This window comes from Archocentrus centrarchus, chromosome 19, assembly GCF_007364275.1.
Source record: "Archocentrus centrarchus isolate MPI-CPG fArcCen1 chromosome 19, fArcCen1, whole genome shotgun sequence".
Taxonomy (NCBI): Eukaryota; Metazoa; Chordata; class Actinopteri; order Cichliformes; family Cichlidae; genus Archocentrus; species Archocentrus centrarchus.
In genome coordinates, this window is record NC_044364.1 from 15400807 (window position 1) to 15417168 (window position 16362).

The 16362-nt window shown below is 39.7% G+C and overlaps 1 protein-coding gene across 2 annotated transcripts in view; it reads right to left on the bottom strand.

Annotated features, from left to right (window-relative positions):
* Window positions 1-12495, bottom strand: part of LOC115798367 (carbohydrate sulfotransferase 15-like) — a 37283-nt gene extending 24788 nt beyond the window's left edge. The window contains exons 1-2 of one of the 2 annotated variants that reach the window (XM_030755202.1): window positions 12271-12495; window positions 10403-10449 (exon numbers count right to left, since the gene is read on the bottom strand). The gene's annotated coding sequence lies outside the window, so the exon portion shown is untranslated. The remainder of the gene's footprint in view (window positions 1-10402; window positions 10450-12270) is intronic. The other variant, XM_030755204.1, reaches the window with a different exon arrangement.
* Between the last annotated feature and the right edge of the window lie 3867 nt (window positions 12496-16362).

Here is a 16362-nt window from a genome sequence, read left to right on the forward strand (position 1 = left end):
TAATTGCAAAGCATGTTGAGACAAATAGGAGCAGATTTTAATCAGCTGGGAGTCCCTCATTCTGCAGATGGACACCAAATCTAGTTGGTAATCATTCTGCCCTGCAGCTTTGGTGATGCCAGCAAAACTGATACCTTTTGATGCCAGAATTCTGAAATCATAGCATTCTAGTGAACATATTATGTACTTTTTTGTCTACCATAGGTAATGTAGGTAGGACCTTTGGTAGGCATATACTGCCTGACTCAGTTCAGGAAGAACTGAGTGGGGCAGGATACGATGACAAGTATTCTAGTGCATCTTTACATGGTGAAGAAGAAGAATGCCCACAAGCACAAGAAAAGCTCATAGACAGTATAAAAGATGGACATAGCTACTGCGATTTCTGAAATCCAGTTTTGAAGCCTCAAGATCAGCCTTTCCACTATTGTGGTTGCAAAAAACTTGATGTGATAAGGAAGAGTGGGTCTGACTGTGAAACAGCTCACTCATTGGCTAATGACTTGTGTTTGCCAACTCGTTAGCCAATGAGTGTATGGTTTCATACCACAGATAATGTTCCACTTTGAAACATGGTATGGGCAAGATTTACAAAACAGATTTAATTTTTTATTCAATACGACCCAAAATGAGTGACTGAGCCCCAAAACGCAGCAGGATAATAGAAGGCTTCGTGCAACTACAGCTATAACCATCTGGTAGCCTTCAGACAGAATGCAGGTTTTTCAGCACCTCCGCATTGGCTTCATTTTTCCAACCCAGAACGTTGTCCATGTTTTATACTATCTATGGAAAAACTGCACATGGAAGATGGTGACTAGAGCAGCTACCGCATTAGCTCTACCCCGACCCGTTGATAATGAAAGCATTAAAGTTCGGGGATTACTGATTTACTAAAGGCAATATGTAAATGATGCTTTCATGCTTTTCAGATCAAGGGGCAGAAATACTTTCAATTTTGTAAACCACCTAAAAGACCAGCATCCAAATCTAATCAAATAATTCAAGACGAATGAGCTTCAATTCAACATCCAACAACATCAAAAGCTTTATCCTTCTTATGTTAGCCTGAAATTACCATTATTTCAGACAGCTCACATTGCTGTTGCAAAATCAGCTATGTTACATAGGCTAAAATGTTTACAATGGCTAACACTAAATAGTGTATATTTAAGTACACGAGATAATCAAGAATTGTATATTTCTACTTTTAATGGTTCCAAATACTAAATTTTTGTTATCGGGGCATCCTTTGTTCTCTCTTTACTGCTCCTTAGAATAGTGGCCCTCCAGCTGTTAACAGATCTCCAATGGATAACAAGGACCACTTTTGCCAACTGCAGTCAAAAACTGTGGTGTTGGAGGTCAGCACACCAGGGGTCAAAAGACTCAACTGAATGATTAATGGCCAATGAGCCATTAGGAAAACACAAGACAACTAGGACTAGCCAGTTATCAGTGAGTTAATGAAAGGAGAATGAAAGGAATGTGCAGACAGTTTGGTTTTTAGATGAATGAAAAAAATAAAAATGCTAAAATGAGATGCCAGATATATCAGGCGGATGATAACGCACCCCGGTGGCCTGCTCAAGTGAACTCTATGTGTGAATCACACTGAGTGTAAGAAGACTAGCTGTTTTGAGGATTTTTAAAAGATGAACCCGTCAAGTATTTTTATCCCACGTCTGGAATTTTAAAAAGCCAGTAATGTAAGTAGAAAACGCAGGCCGTAACATGTACAGGTTATCTTGCACCATCAGAATCTCAGCAACATGCCTGTTTTCTTAGTGGGTGGATTAAAAAAAAAGGTTACTCATACACAATACAACATAGAAATGGAAAACCACTTTTTTTTAAAAAAAAACTTGAAACACTGAAAACAACTGCAAGATGCTTCAAGTTGTCCCTTTTACCTAATCTGACCTCTTCTTTCAGACAACCAACTTTTCATTTGTTCAGCACTCCCACTGACACCTGGTCCTGCTCGCCTCCTTGTTCTCTTTATGAGACCTGACAGGCAAACTCTCTACATGTGGACCAAAGTTCATTCTACTGTTAATCTTCCTTTCTGACAAGAAACAGACAGAGCAGAGGAAAAGGAGTTGGTAATTAATCCAATGGGAATGTTTACTGTTTCCGGTGGAATGCCTCTCAACCCACAGAGTGGCACAAATGACGCTGATCCCTATTGGCTTACAGAAAAATTAAGGGCAAAACATATATTCAGTCAGTAACACTTGTATAAGAAAAAAGAAGCCAAACGTTGTGGGTAAGACTGTCAAGACTAAATTTAGATGTAAAACAATACTGCAGTTTTATTTTTCCACCCTCAGTTTCTTGCCCAGTGACCCTCTTAACCATCACATCTGCAAATGCTATTTTATCCTCTGGAATCACGCTATACTTCAAAAGGGTAATCCACTACTAAAACGAGACTTTATGGAGCAGCTTTGCATACATAAATATATTTAAGGTTTTGGTTTACGCTCAGTGGAACTTGGTGAGAGTCTGAGCTTAGAAATTAAAGGATCTATGTGAAAATCCTCATAATGTTTTTTTCCCAAAAGAAGGCATGAACTTTGAAAGTTCCTGGGGAGCCATTTCAAATCCTTTCAGCATGTGACATGAGCTGAAACAAGTAGTTTTAAAGGAAGGTTTCTGGGCAAATAGACATTCATAGTTCCCTAAAGAGTAAGGATCAGAGGATGAGTTCTTAACATATACTTCTGTCACCAAACAAATACATTTAAACAGCAATTGATTAAATAGTAGAGTGTGTTCACAGTTATCACCCAACACTGTTGTCCAATCCCTCGATTCCCCAGCTGTATTCTGTGAAGGAGTTTGCATGACCCATAGAGCCACAATAGTCACATGAGGTCACATGAGTCACATGATATACCCGAAATATCCTTTAGTACCTGAAAAATTGCATTCTCATGTGCATCAGCAAACATATAAATATTGCATCTGCTAAACCTAAGCATTTAAGCATTGTCATCATGAGTGCAGCCTTTGCCCGACTCATTAAAATGAAGATATGCAGTGGCATTTCTTTTTTTCCTTTTTTTTAAAATACAAACAATGTTTGTAAAATCCCGCTGTTATGACGATTCCAGGAGCAACTCGGCATAATCAGAGAAATTCAGCCTCTCTCTCTACAGACACAACTTGGACACTCTTGACACCCAGCAAGGCACCGTCTCCACTCAGTAAATTGGAGTCAGACAAGTTTTCATCTGCGACTATAGGTGATGATGAGGCAAAGCACCACAGGCTGCGATGTGTTCCGGGCAGCTTCCTGTTTTATCTCTAATTCCCTGATTTCCGAAGGTTCTCAAGGAGATGTATATAGTAATCCTATGCAATAGTGTTTCACACCTAGTTAGCAGTCAGAGCTGCTGAAGTGTGCTGAGAGTCTTGCCAGATATGGATATGTGCATGGTTTGAGTGTTAGCCTATGACTGCCAAGGAAATGTGTGAATTAACAAAACGTAGGCTATTACCAAGTCGGTTGGCTCCCTCGCTTGGGAGCAGGTCCGCTGCAAACAGTTTTAAGGAGGCTACTTGAGGGCATCCCAGTGGATGCATAATATTAAATTGGCCTGTAAGTTTTCATCTTATAAGATGGTGTGCTTTATTTTCTTCCTGCTGCATTATACAAATGACTCCACAATAATGAAGGCTTGGACAGGCTTAACAGGCAGGCAGGCGGGTTAATTTTCCAAATTAAAGGTGAGCATTAAGAGGTCTCCTTTTAATAGCTAGGATTAATTCTATGGTATATTTTAATTTATAATGCTGCCAATATGTTTCACCTCTAGCAGAAGGATTACTTACACTTTAATTTGAGTGTCAGGTAAATCACGGTAATACATCTGTCCTGTTCTCCTTCCTCCTGGAAGTAGATTATATATACACAATTCTACCTGCTTGGCCACATCCTGATAAATTGCAGCGGGGTGAGGGATGCTCTAACTACAACAGCACATCCATCTTGCAAAGTATAACAATTTCTCTGCTACACCAAAGGTTCATATTGGCAGCAGCTGCCGGCACAGATATAAAACTCCAGCTCCAAATTAACTTGGCAGGGATAATCCCACAAAAATGATAGCTACAGCGATGGAAATAACATCTGTACAAATTCCTTGTGACCCAAGCCATGTCTGTGTCCTCACTGCCAAAAATTCTTAAAAATCTATAGCCCTGCAGGTACGTCTGACACTTCAGCTGGACATTTCAGACCTGTCTGGTAAACGGAACTCGATGTTGGCCTTTCATCTGAGCCAGACGTGCAGCCAAATGGCACATGCATGTTAAGATGCAGCCTCTTCTTTGGGTTAAACAAGCCCCGGAGCTGTTGCTGTTGATAATTACAACTTTAACCTTGTGTTAAAATGCACTGCAAGCAATAGAGAGTAAAATGACACTGAACTCATATACAGGTTGGTGATGGTAGCAAAGAGCTTTCAGCGTAGCACAGTTATTAAAAACAATCTCAGATGAGTCATTCCTTGTAGGTGAGAAATGACTGGGACACTGAAAGGTTTCCCAGTTGCTCATCAGAAAAGAGTAGCCAGGGGTAATTGGAAAATCAACACATCTATCTGTGGTGCTACTTTGTTGAGGTGCCCACAGGTGCGCGCACGGGTCCATTAGAGTGACATCTGGAAGATAGATACTGGAGTCACACACACAGAGAACTGCTGGGTCTTTCTGCTACCCTGCAACCCTAAGAGATTCCATGGCAACACATCAAAGCCTCCCTCTCTCTCGCTCTTGCTGTCTCACACAAACTTATTTAAAACTGAAAATTATATAGTAATTTATTTGGTCAATAACAAACTGAATTCATGTTTTTTATATCCAAATTTGAGCCAGCCTCATCAGAAATGATCAGTCATGAAGACTGGAGAACTTTCCTGAAGAAATTAGAAGAAAGCTTGCCTAAGAGAGTTCAATCTGTTTTTAAGAATAAAGGTAGTCATCCCAAATACTGACTTTCCTGCTTGTTAGAATTGTACAAACCTTATCTGCTGTATTTCCATGTACGCGTGCACGTTTCGATAAATGTTTGCACCTGTTTCCCATTTTCCCAGCAAAATATAAAGAAATGAGGCGTAGCTCGAGATTGTTTGCACAGTACTGTATTATATATCCATGAGTATTTTTGAAAAACACATTCTAACACTACTTATTTAAATATCATATTAGACATTCTGGTTGCGCAAACCTCTGTTGTTCAATTATTTCTTAATTATCTAAATTTAATTGTCTCCCTTTTCTGCCTCTTTTCTGTTTTTCTTGGGGTTTTTTTCTGAAGGTTTTTTTTGAGTTATTAACCAGACAAAAACAGTTGAAATCAGTCAACTTCTTTTTGAATATTTAGTGAAAAACAAAAAAATAATAAACTATACATTGAATAAATAATATGTATATTGTGAATGTGGACATTTACATAATTGCAAATAGTCTTCTCTGCACACTTCATCCCTTCGCGCCACAGTCCCATAAATCATGCTACAAGCTGCAAAGGGGGGGTTGTTCTCACTTGCCACAATCCATCTACATGGCACAACTGGATACAGATGGTGAGAGAAATAAAAGGCAGTTCAGCTTCCCATGCATCATTAATACAAGCAATGACCCCCAGCTTGGCAGTGTCACGCAACCGTAAGCTGCCAGACACACTCAGTACCTCAAAGTCCCAGTGAGATATCACAGTTACACACGGTTTATGTTATTGCAGAAATATGTGTCACAAAAATCATTTCTGCACACATTAAAATTCACACGCTATCTGAAAACATGTCGGTTTTCATGTGTGAATAGTTGTTTTCAGGCTGTGTCCTTTATTTCCCTTTTTGGTCATTTTTCCACATATCAACACATATAGCAGCTCATAATCTCTTTTTCTTTTTTCTTTTAAATTTGCACTGAGTCAGAGACAAACCGCTGTTTGCCCAGAAAACCGCTGTGGCTCATGAGTTTACACCAAAAGGAAGATGAAGCATGCAACTTGCCATTAAACTTCCCATTGTTTACTAGAGTCAAAACATTTTCCATGCAAGTCATTCACTTGATAAAGCAGATGAATGTCTGTCAGCATGGTAGTTTAATCACTGGACGCTCAGCAGTGACAAACAGCCTCAGACTGCTACTTCATACAGACAACATCTTCCGGAGTGGTTGCTCCTCCACGGCCACATAAATCCTCTCCACTGATCCACTAGTCTCATCAGGAATACATAACGCAACTTCATTGGAGGATCCATCCATCACCGGATGCCCTGCATGCACCATTATTTTCAAAGTCCAACTCCCACACTAAAGCACAGCCAGAATGCAGCCGGATACTGTTTCTAGTACAGATCATTCAGTCTTACACTGAAGCCCGCTGTCACTTAGATGCAAGCTTACAAAAACAACAGTCTGTTTATGAAATTTTACAAAGGCAACAAAGGGTTCCCTGTGACAGGCGAGAAGCAAAAGATGGCATCTTTAAGCGTTGACGTCTTTTGATAGGCTGCTTGAATGGCCTAAGACTTTTAAATAGACATAGAGAACAACACAGCATCTGACAGCCGGTTTGTTTATGGCGATGCAACAACTCTTCCGCATGCTGATGAGGTAGATGCATACATCCACTGAAGGCTGTAAGATGTGCATTCTTCACAAGACATTGATTAACAATATTAATTCCTAATGAACTGATGAGTCAGAAACGTTATTAATGTCCTCACATTGCTCGCTTTGTTCAAAGATTCAAAAATATTCCGTTCTGAATAAGAGAAAATCCTTGAAAACTGAAAGTAAAGCGAGGGTGAAAGTTTTTATTGGATAAATAACATAAATCAGCATATTTATTAGAAATGTTGGCAATATTCCGCTGATAATTTGAGTTTCAACACTAACCAGAAATCTCTAAACAAAATGGGTGTCTCACCCGCAGAGATTAGTTTTAAAAACAGGCCCCGCTCTGTGGCCGTGAGCACAGTTTATGAATGCATGTTGCTGGAACACAAGTATTATAGGGTTTTTCCACTGTGGTGGAGTTAGTCACACCAAACCATGCCGTGAACAACTGTAAGCAACTGAGGTGCCCTGCCTCAGTACAAGTGTTCACCTCAATGTGAACACTTGTACTTGCAAACAGTGAGGACCCAGCCACGTGCCAACATTTTCATCTCACTGCGGCTGTTTCTTTTTTTGCAATTGTCCCACACATTATTTAAAAGTCAGGCACTGACCAAATAGCGCAGAATCTGCACTACATTGCATTTCTGATAACAGCAACCACACCCCAGCAGTAAAAAAAAAAAATTAAAAAAGCAGGAAAGCTTCAGCGTGCATCAGTAGTAACACAGCAGAGCTCCAATGACTGAAAGAAAAAGAAACAGAGAACAGAAAGCACCACATACATTAAAGCAGAAGTGATTACTAAACTTGGAAACTTTTAGAAACCCAAGTTTTGTTGACAAGACAGCTTAACAGAACAGACGTCATGTGCTGGTGGCAGGAGGGGGGTCATATTGCTGAGGCCTGATTACATACTTGATCTACAGTATGCAACATGTAGCCAGAGAACAAAAACAGAGGGTTGACTGTTTTTTGTTCCAATATGCACCATTGAGCAGAACCACAGCAGTGTGGTTTAGTGTCCCATATTAGGAAATTAGTTCATATGGTTTGGAGGCTTGAGGGGCCCTGTTTATCAGCCCCTAATGCACACTTGATGCAATGCATCCTGTAGCAGTGGCTGAATTAAAAACCCCTTAAAGGGAGGTCAGCTTCACTTGTGAAACAGTGCTGCTACAGGCTGAAAATGGGCATGATAGAGAGAGAAAAGGGGTGTCAGAGTTATCAGAGCAGGACTGGAATGCGTGAATCCCTGGGAAAAAGAAAGCTATGTGTTCAATATCGAAAGCACTGATCAGTGCTGTGGTGTGGGGTGCATTTTTGAGGAAGCCAAGTGAGGCTATAACCCTAAACCACTGGATTACATTTTACACAGAACATACAGATGTGAACATGGTATGTAATATACTAGATGAAGAAGTTTACCGACATAGTGCGTGCTTTCTTTCATCGTGAATCTAAAAGGAGCATTTATTCCTAATGCAATTGGAGCAGGTTTAAATTTTCTCTTTCACTTACAAACCCTGTTTTACTTGCCTGATATCGTGTGTCCTTTCTTATCATCTAAAACTAGATCAAATGTTCAGTGCCCAGCACAACAGACTAACGACAGTATCAAGCCTGCACAAGCTGTAAACAAACACAATCTATCCAGCATTCAGAGAGGTGCTCTTTCAGTGCATTTTACAGAGGAGCCCTCCGTAAGGCGTGAGAACGATAACAGCAAGTGCAGAGAAGAAGTACTGAAACTATCCGTCAGGTTGTTTTTATTAAAAATAACTACTGAAATCTGAAAACTTAAAAAAAAAAAAACAGGGGAAACTTTGCTTCCCTTGGCCACCGGGAGAAAATACCACAGGTGCTAGTTGGAGGCTTTTGGGATGAGGCACAGGGGCTCTGGGACACTCTGTTGCCCCATCTGGTGCAAAATGTCCCAGACGAGCTCTCGTTCTCACAGAAAACAAAGAAATGTGGGGCAAAAGAACGCTGGCAGGAAGACAGGCCATGTAACACAGTGTTTATTATTGCTTCTGCTTTCTAGCTCATTTTGATAAATCATGACACCGCCGAGGCCTCAGTAGAATATGAATGCATTTCAAGATTTATGGACTGCATTAACCCCATGAAAATCTCAGCTAAATTAAAACTGTGTGAACAAACAAAAGCACCGACGTGGTAAATACATGAGCCACTAAATGCACGACGGCATGATTCACATGAAAGTCCACACTTGGACTTCACGTCTCTCTGCTAATAAAAGTTGCTCCACTGTTCAAAACACTTGGTTCATCTTGTGAGCTTGCACTAATTGCGTGTAATTCTGCATTCGGCCAAACATTGGGATACGTTTCATCACTGTCAGTTTCTATTGACCTTAAATCCATGACTGAAAAGAGCACAGCTCTTTGCATATTTTCTTCTAAATTCTCTACGGTATTTGTAATGCCAAAGGTCACTTAAACTGAATTCCTATAGATTGCAGCTGCTATTTCTATTGTATTCCCTTCCCTTGAGAAAATCACAACAAACTTAGATTAGCATTCCCTCTTTGTTGAACTTGCAATATGTAAGTGTCTACAGCTGCATCCTAGTTCATAAAAAACCTTCTTGGATATATAATTAAAGTTAGCCCTTGCCATTTGCTCAACAGCATGCTCAATTTTATATTCATTAAAAAAAAAAAATCATTAGCATAAAGAAACCCTGCTTAAACAGCTTAAGCTTGTTATTTACGTTCCTGTGATCTACGCATAAATCTCATATCAACTTAAATTAACTCTGCCCCTTTTGGAAGATTCATGGTGAAAGTAGAGGCGGTTGGAGCCAGGCAACATTTATTATTCATGGACTAAACGGTGGGTTGATAAACAAAGGAAAACACACAACTTGAGAGTGTGTAACTGATGCAGTGAACAAAGATAGCTCAGGAAAATGGAACTGCAAAGTTCAGCACAGTCTTGGATCCATATGCAACTCCCACTTCATAACAAGCAGAAAAATTGTTTCCATCAAGTCTATACCATAGCTCCTATAAATAAGATATAGGCATGTAATGGTTTGGAGATGACGAATTTTAAGCCTCAAGTTTATTTAGCATTTTGGCCATTGCCTTCTCGATGTTTTGAAATCACACATCATGAGCAAGGAAGGAGTGTAACCTGTTACAATCAGTCCCTGCTTTATCATGTGTTTTACTTCAAATGAAGCTATAATTTTGCAAAATAACTACCGTGCTGCAATAAATGTGACTTGAAACTAATAAATTAGGCCAAAAAAATTAGGAAATTTATAGTGAGGAAAAGTATACTGAGGTCATAAATCAAGAGAGAAATGGGGTTATTTTCTCACTTCTGTTTTTTTGTCTTCTTCTGTAGATCATGAGAAAGCATGCATTCCCCCCATCATTTTTCAGAGCCTAAGGTATCTTTTATATACAGTCTGTGATCTGTAAAATTTATATGCATTTTTCTCCTGAAGTGATATTTAACATCAAAACTGATCTTATCCTTTCTATGAAAGAAACATCATCTTCGGGACACTGAGAAAAACCAGTGTTTGAAGCTCTTAATCCTGCTGTGATCACATTTACATGTAATCAAAGTGTCATTGAACAAAAATTTGTCTTTTCATACTTGACAGAAATATTCATTCGTAGCTCTGCTTCTTCAAGTTGAAAATGAATACTTCATCAACCCAGTACGAAGAGCGACGTTAACGCTACACCGGTCAGCCAGAAGTCTGATGTGATAGCTCAACTTACGCTGGCCAGGGTAATTCATCAAAGTGCTTCAGTCGCTGCACAGAAATCTGTTGAGGGAGAGATGAAAAGAGCTCAAACAAAACAAAGAGCCTGCTAGAGGCCATGCACGCTACACCCAGCCGAGGCATTTAAATCATTTTAATCATCCATCCCACTCACTGTATAATAATATATTGCAGTGAGAAAGAGAATCCCCACCACACTTACGCCTACGACTCGGTTTCCCACACAGACTCTGTCAACTTGCAAACAGCTACACACCCTGGCACAGCCACACACACACACACACACACACACACACACACACACACACACACACACACACACACGCACACACCACACACTGTATGTCTTGCCACACCATGTAAACAGCATGACTATGAAATATAAGCTTTAAAACTAAGTGCTCTTTATGAATGATAGTAATTATTAATTTCGTAATTGTTTTGTTTTGTTTTTGAATGAGTGATTATTAGTGTAGCTCATGAAATGTAATTTTGAAAATGATGATGTCTTCGCATTGCTTGCCCAGTTAACTGCCCTTAACCCACAAATACGAGATGCACAGTGACGCAAATCATTTGAGCTAAGCACTATAGGATGCTTGGCATTTCTGCTTGATAAATGTCTCAGCTCTTTAAACACTTCATTAAATTTCTGGCTCCATCTAATCAATGAACTGCTCCAGCACTAGTGCTCTTGACAGATTTCCCATCACCTCTGCATTGTCCTGCCATTTAAGTGCTTTTTCTCCAATTAAGTTTCCTCAGTGTTTGAGACCACTGCAGTCAGTGTGCTACCATATGCTCAATTAAAAGCTCAGTTACAGTAATTAAAACCCCTTGTAGTAGCTACTGTGCACATTAACTTAACCAAGCTGAAAGTTAAGGGGGAAGGGGGTTAAAGTGATGTGATTCACACTGAGGGGCAAGTCGCAGTCATTAACCAAGCACATCGCACAACTCCATATAGCAACAGCACACTCTAATCTAAATGTCTGCCTTCTGCAAATTGTTTCAGCCAGTTAAAGATAAATTCGCAGGTGCTTTCAGATCTTGAACACATAGCCATCCTGACATATATTAAAGCGGACTATAAGGCGCGCCTTTACGCGCAATCTCAAAAAGATGCCATCTGCCTTCCAAACACCCCCAGTCACACTGGCTTCTCGCGGAAGGCATCAGTGGTCGCTTTGGTGTTGTTGGACAAAGAGAGGACCGCTCCGTCCCTCCAGAGGCTTCCCCTGCTCTCATTGGTCAGTAGGAAATCCTTTTGTTTTGGCTCTCATGGTTGAAAATCCTGCATCTCGTGAATGGAAGCCAAAATTTCCCGCAGGAATTGTGACCAAAAACCTCACGCTGGATAGTTTAGAATAAACTTCAATTCACTTAAATAGATTTCCTCCATAGTTTTGAAAATAATCTGCCCGATATTCCCTCACGACAGGCGCTCTTGTTGTTAACTCTAAGAGCAGCAGGAGAAGAAAAACGAGTCAAATCTTACGTTAGATTAGAATACATAGTGACCCATTCATTTCCTATACGGAAAGCGGACGCCTCTTTGCTGAAAGGAGGCTGTTATACTGGTGATGTCTCCGGTCGTAGCTATACAGGGCGCACACACATTCAAATCAGCCATAAACTTTTCCATTTCTGCACCCACTCCCGTCTGACACACGGCCAGAAAACCGAGGGCATGAACTGTTTTGAACTGGCGCAGACAACAGGTTTCACAGAAGAAAAAAAAAAAGAAAGAAAGAAAAAAAGGAATTCGTGAGCGATCAGACGTCAAAAAAAAAAAAAAAAAAAAAAGCCCCAGGTTAAACAGCCCTGAGAAAATAGCAGGCTACTGTGTGAAATATAACCTACCATGAGTTTCTTTATTGGAGCCGGCAGCGCTCACACGTCCGGTCGGATCAAACAACTTCTCATTGCCGGCTCATATTTCCTGGTCAGTGGTCACGGGATTTAAAAGCATTTGTAAATCCGTGCTATTGTTTCTTTTCTCTTTTTCTCCCCGGTTACATGAGAACAGTTAAAGCATGCCAGCCAGGTTGTGTGACAGTTCGCTTCTGCTTCTCTCTCAGGCTGCAGACGCGAACAGTGGGAGTCAGTCTCTCTCTCTCTCTCCCTCTCTCGCTCTCCCTCTGCTGTGGTGTGATGCAAGGGTGAGGGGTCAAACGGATGGCACACGGGTGTCTTAAGAAAAACTGTAGCAATCAGTGGCCGCTCTAGAGTCTGCTTGGGCCCTAGGCAAAAATTCACAGTAAGGGAGCCCCTCCAAACCAGCATTCATCACTATTATATTATATATAATCTGAAACTAATGAATGTAAACAGTTTTTATTTCAAAATATTTCTTCCATTTTCTTCCACTCACCTGCAGCCTATCCCAGCAACTATTCTAAACCTAAATCATTAAATAACTTACTCTAGAAATAGAGTAGTAGAGATTGCGTGTCCCAAATCTGGCTATTTAAGTAAACTAATGTCAGACATCACAATAAATAAAAGAAATAATGTGATGCTAGAGGAAGTTATGCTATTCAATTGCTTCTCCCCATCTTAAGGCCAGACTAGCAGCATTTAATTATTTAGTGTTATATTTAATAGTTATTATATAACAAGAGTTAGTGCAGTCAGGTGGAGCCTTAGGCAAAAACAGGGGGCCCCTCTAACCGGGTTCATCACCACTACAAATGATCTGACATAAACAAAAAACTGTAATATCTTTTTTTTTTTTTTTTCCCAAGAGTTCACTTTACTGTTATTTTCAAAATTTAAATGTACACAGCATTTTAAAATTGAATCAAAAATATAAATATGAATAACAATACAAACAATTGGTTAAATAGCTTACACTAGAAATGGTAGAAGTGTTTCTAGTATGTAGTAATTAAGACATTTCCCTTCCACAACAACGATCCCCGGGTTGATTCTGGGAGGAGACATCCAGTGTAAAATATGTCACACATGGATCCACCTGCTGTGGTGACCCTTGGGAAATAAGAGAGCATCTGAAATTGCCTTCAACACTAGAAATTGCCAAGACCATATATGCTTTGACAGCAATGCCCAAGACCACACTGACTGGTTATGAAGTGTTAAAACTGTAAATACTAGCTTCTTTGTTCTTTCGGCACCACTGCTCATGTCCCAAATCTGACTTCTAGCAGCATGCACATCCAGCACAACTGGTCATACTCGGCTGCTCTGCTAGCTAGCTTCCCATGATCCACTGTTTCTTCTTCACTCATCTCGTTTCATTATCTCTGTGTTTATACACCACTGCTGCGTTTAATCATTAATCATTCTCTTTCCCCTCACCACTCGCGACAGATGTCTTCCCCTCCCTGAGCCTGGTTCTGCCGGAGGTTTCTTCCTGTTAAAAGAGAGTTTTTCTTCCCACTGTTGCCAAGTGCTTGCTCATAGGGGGTTGTGTGATTGTTGGGGTTTCTTTCAAATATTATAGTCTTTACTTTACAATATAAAGCACCTCAAGATGACTGTTGTTGTGAATTGAATTGAGATTGAACTAATGTTAAATATCAAAGGAAACAAAAGAAATAATGTGTCACCAGAGGAAGTTATGTTGTTCAAGGGTTTTTCCCCAACAGTTAAGGCTAGACTAACAGCATTTGCTTTTCTATGTATATATATATATATATATATATATATATATATATATATATATATATATATATATATATATATATATATATATATATATATATATATATATATATAAATCAGGAGGTAAATGGTCTGGGACTAATTTATCACCTTTCTTCTTAATTTAGGCACTCATTGCACTTTCTACTCCAAGTCTCATTCATGCAGTAATTCATAGAGTGTTTTTACCATACGTATTCCTAAGCCTTTTATCTAACTTTCCCTCGTATACTCACACTGGATGCATCAAGGGCAACCAACTTTGCCACCTGAGCCACAGCTGCCCCTCAGAGGCTCCCGCACTGACCTGAGGCCCCAAGCAGAAAAATATCATCTGCTAGAATATAACGAGTAAATATTATAAAACATTCTAAAATACACATTTATACCAATATATGTGTTGAAATGATCAGCTTATAGAAAAAGATTAAAAAGTACTACAAGAAAAGCAGAACAGATGTGCTCACCTTAAATTGTGCAGTCACAGAGCAGGCTGTTTTTGTTGTTGTTGTTGTTTTTTGTTCTTTTTTCCATCTGGAAGGTGCCGGTGCCGTGCTAATTCTGTTTTGGTGCTTTTTACAAATTGGATTTCGACAGGTTTTTAGAACAGAAGTGTTATGAAGGCGACGATGTGCTTGACTTTTGCACAGAAAAACATTTTGCTGTTGCTGATGAATAATGAAAGTTATGCAGAAGAGCCAAAAATATGTAGTTCCTGGAATTCCCACTTGAGGCGGGATCCAAAAGCAAGTCAATCCCCACAGGCTCCCAATGTGAAAAGACCCAAATACACTGCATCTTTACTGCCTGGGATTACAAAACCATATTGTTCTCTGTAGTTAATTTACCCCTCTCTGAGTACAGTGTGATTTGTTTTTGGTTTTGTTTTAATTTATTTATGTAATAGCTTAAACTTTATTCATGAAGTACAGTATGGCCACTTTGAGTGACAGTGTGGAGTTCTGTTTTGTTAAGCGTTCAGTTGTACTAGAGGAGACTGGACAGCTGTTTTCACATGAGCTAAAATATTGAACAAATCAGGTCAGAGTATTGTTCAAAAGTCATCCATTCTGATATGAGATTGTTCCCATCAACAAATGGAAAATTTCTGTTTCATTGAGGGAAAGGAGATGCCTGAGTATGAGAAGCAGAACATGGCACAACCATACTACCTGCACTGTCCTGGCATACTAATGTGGAAAAAAACATAGCTATGGCCAAAATGTCAGCCTCCAAGGCTTCAAAGCTGTAAGTCACAGTAACTGGTAGTTCATACACTGTCAGTCTCTGATTTTTGACACCAGCACTAGTCAATGTTGGAAGGAAATTTGTGGTACCAGTTTTAGGTTAGGTAAGGTACCAGCACTGTATCTGTAGAAAGGGGCAGATAGGTTATTTATTTTTATTTATTTATTTTTTTTCACTTTTCTGATTCTATACAAACACAATGGAAGCACATGGAATTTCTTTTGTGGTCCACACAGCAGGTCTACTGAGAGATTGCTCTGATAAAAAATTTAAGGCCTGTTCCTGTCTCTTTATATAGCCACCTATAAACAAAAATCTCACAAATAAAAACAGGTTCTAGAGAAAATGTGAGAGCACGTGTTTGTTACAGTGTTTAAGTATGGGTATAAACTAACAATGACAAAACGTACTGAGAAACTGATTACACAAATGTTTTTGATCTTTTAATGAGATTTCATGAAATATTACTGTAGTAAAATAATAGAATAGGAATAGTAATCATAGTAGTGAAAGCAATACACCATGAACCTGCTACTGTTCAAGTCTTCATTCGACTGCTGTGAGCCTTTTTCTTCAGAGAGCAGCGTGACAGTGTTTGTAATGGGATGCCTTTAAACAACAGCATTCTGTTTGCCTCTGAGACAAATGAATGTAGCATAATGCACTGCACTTACATGAATAAAGCAAAGGCCAGCAGTGGCACATTCATGTCTATGATTTTTTTTTTTTTTCCCCTGTTGGTGTTTCAACAGCAAACACACATTCTTACATGCTGAAGGCCAATGGGGAGATGCAATCTCAGCCAGAGATGTGGGAGATGATTCATCGTGACGCATCTGGACGATTCAAAGCTAAACGGGTAATAGCTTGACTGTGGTGACCATGTAGCACATGGACACAATTTTGTGTGAGTGTGTCTGTGTTTGTGTGTGCGTTGGGGGGGGTTCAGTTAAGAGCAATCTCAGCTGGTAAATGTGTTGTCTCATATGATGTTTCGAGGATGTTGCCACAATTCTGTAACTGCTGTCACTGAGTCAGCAA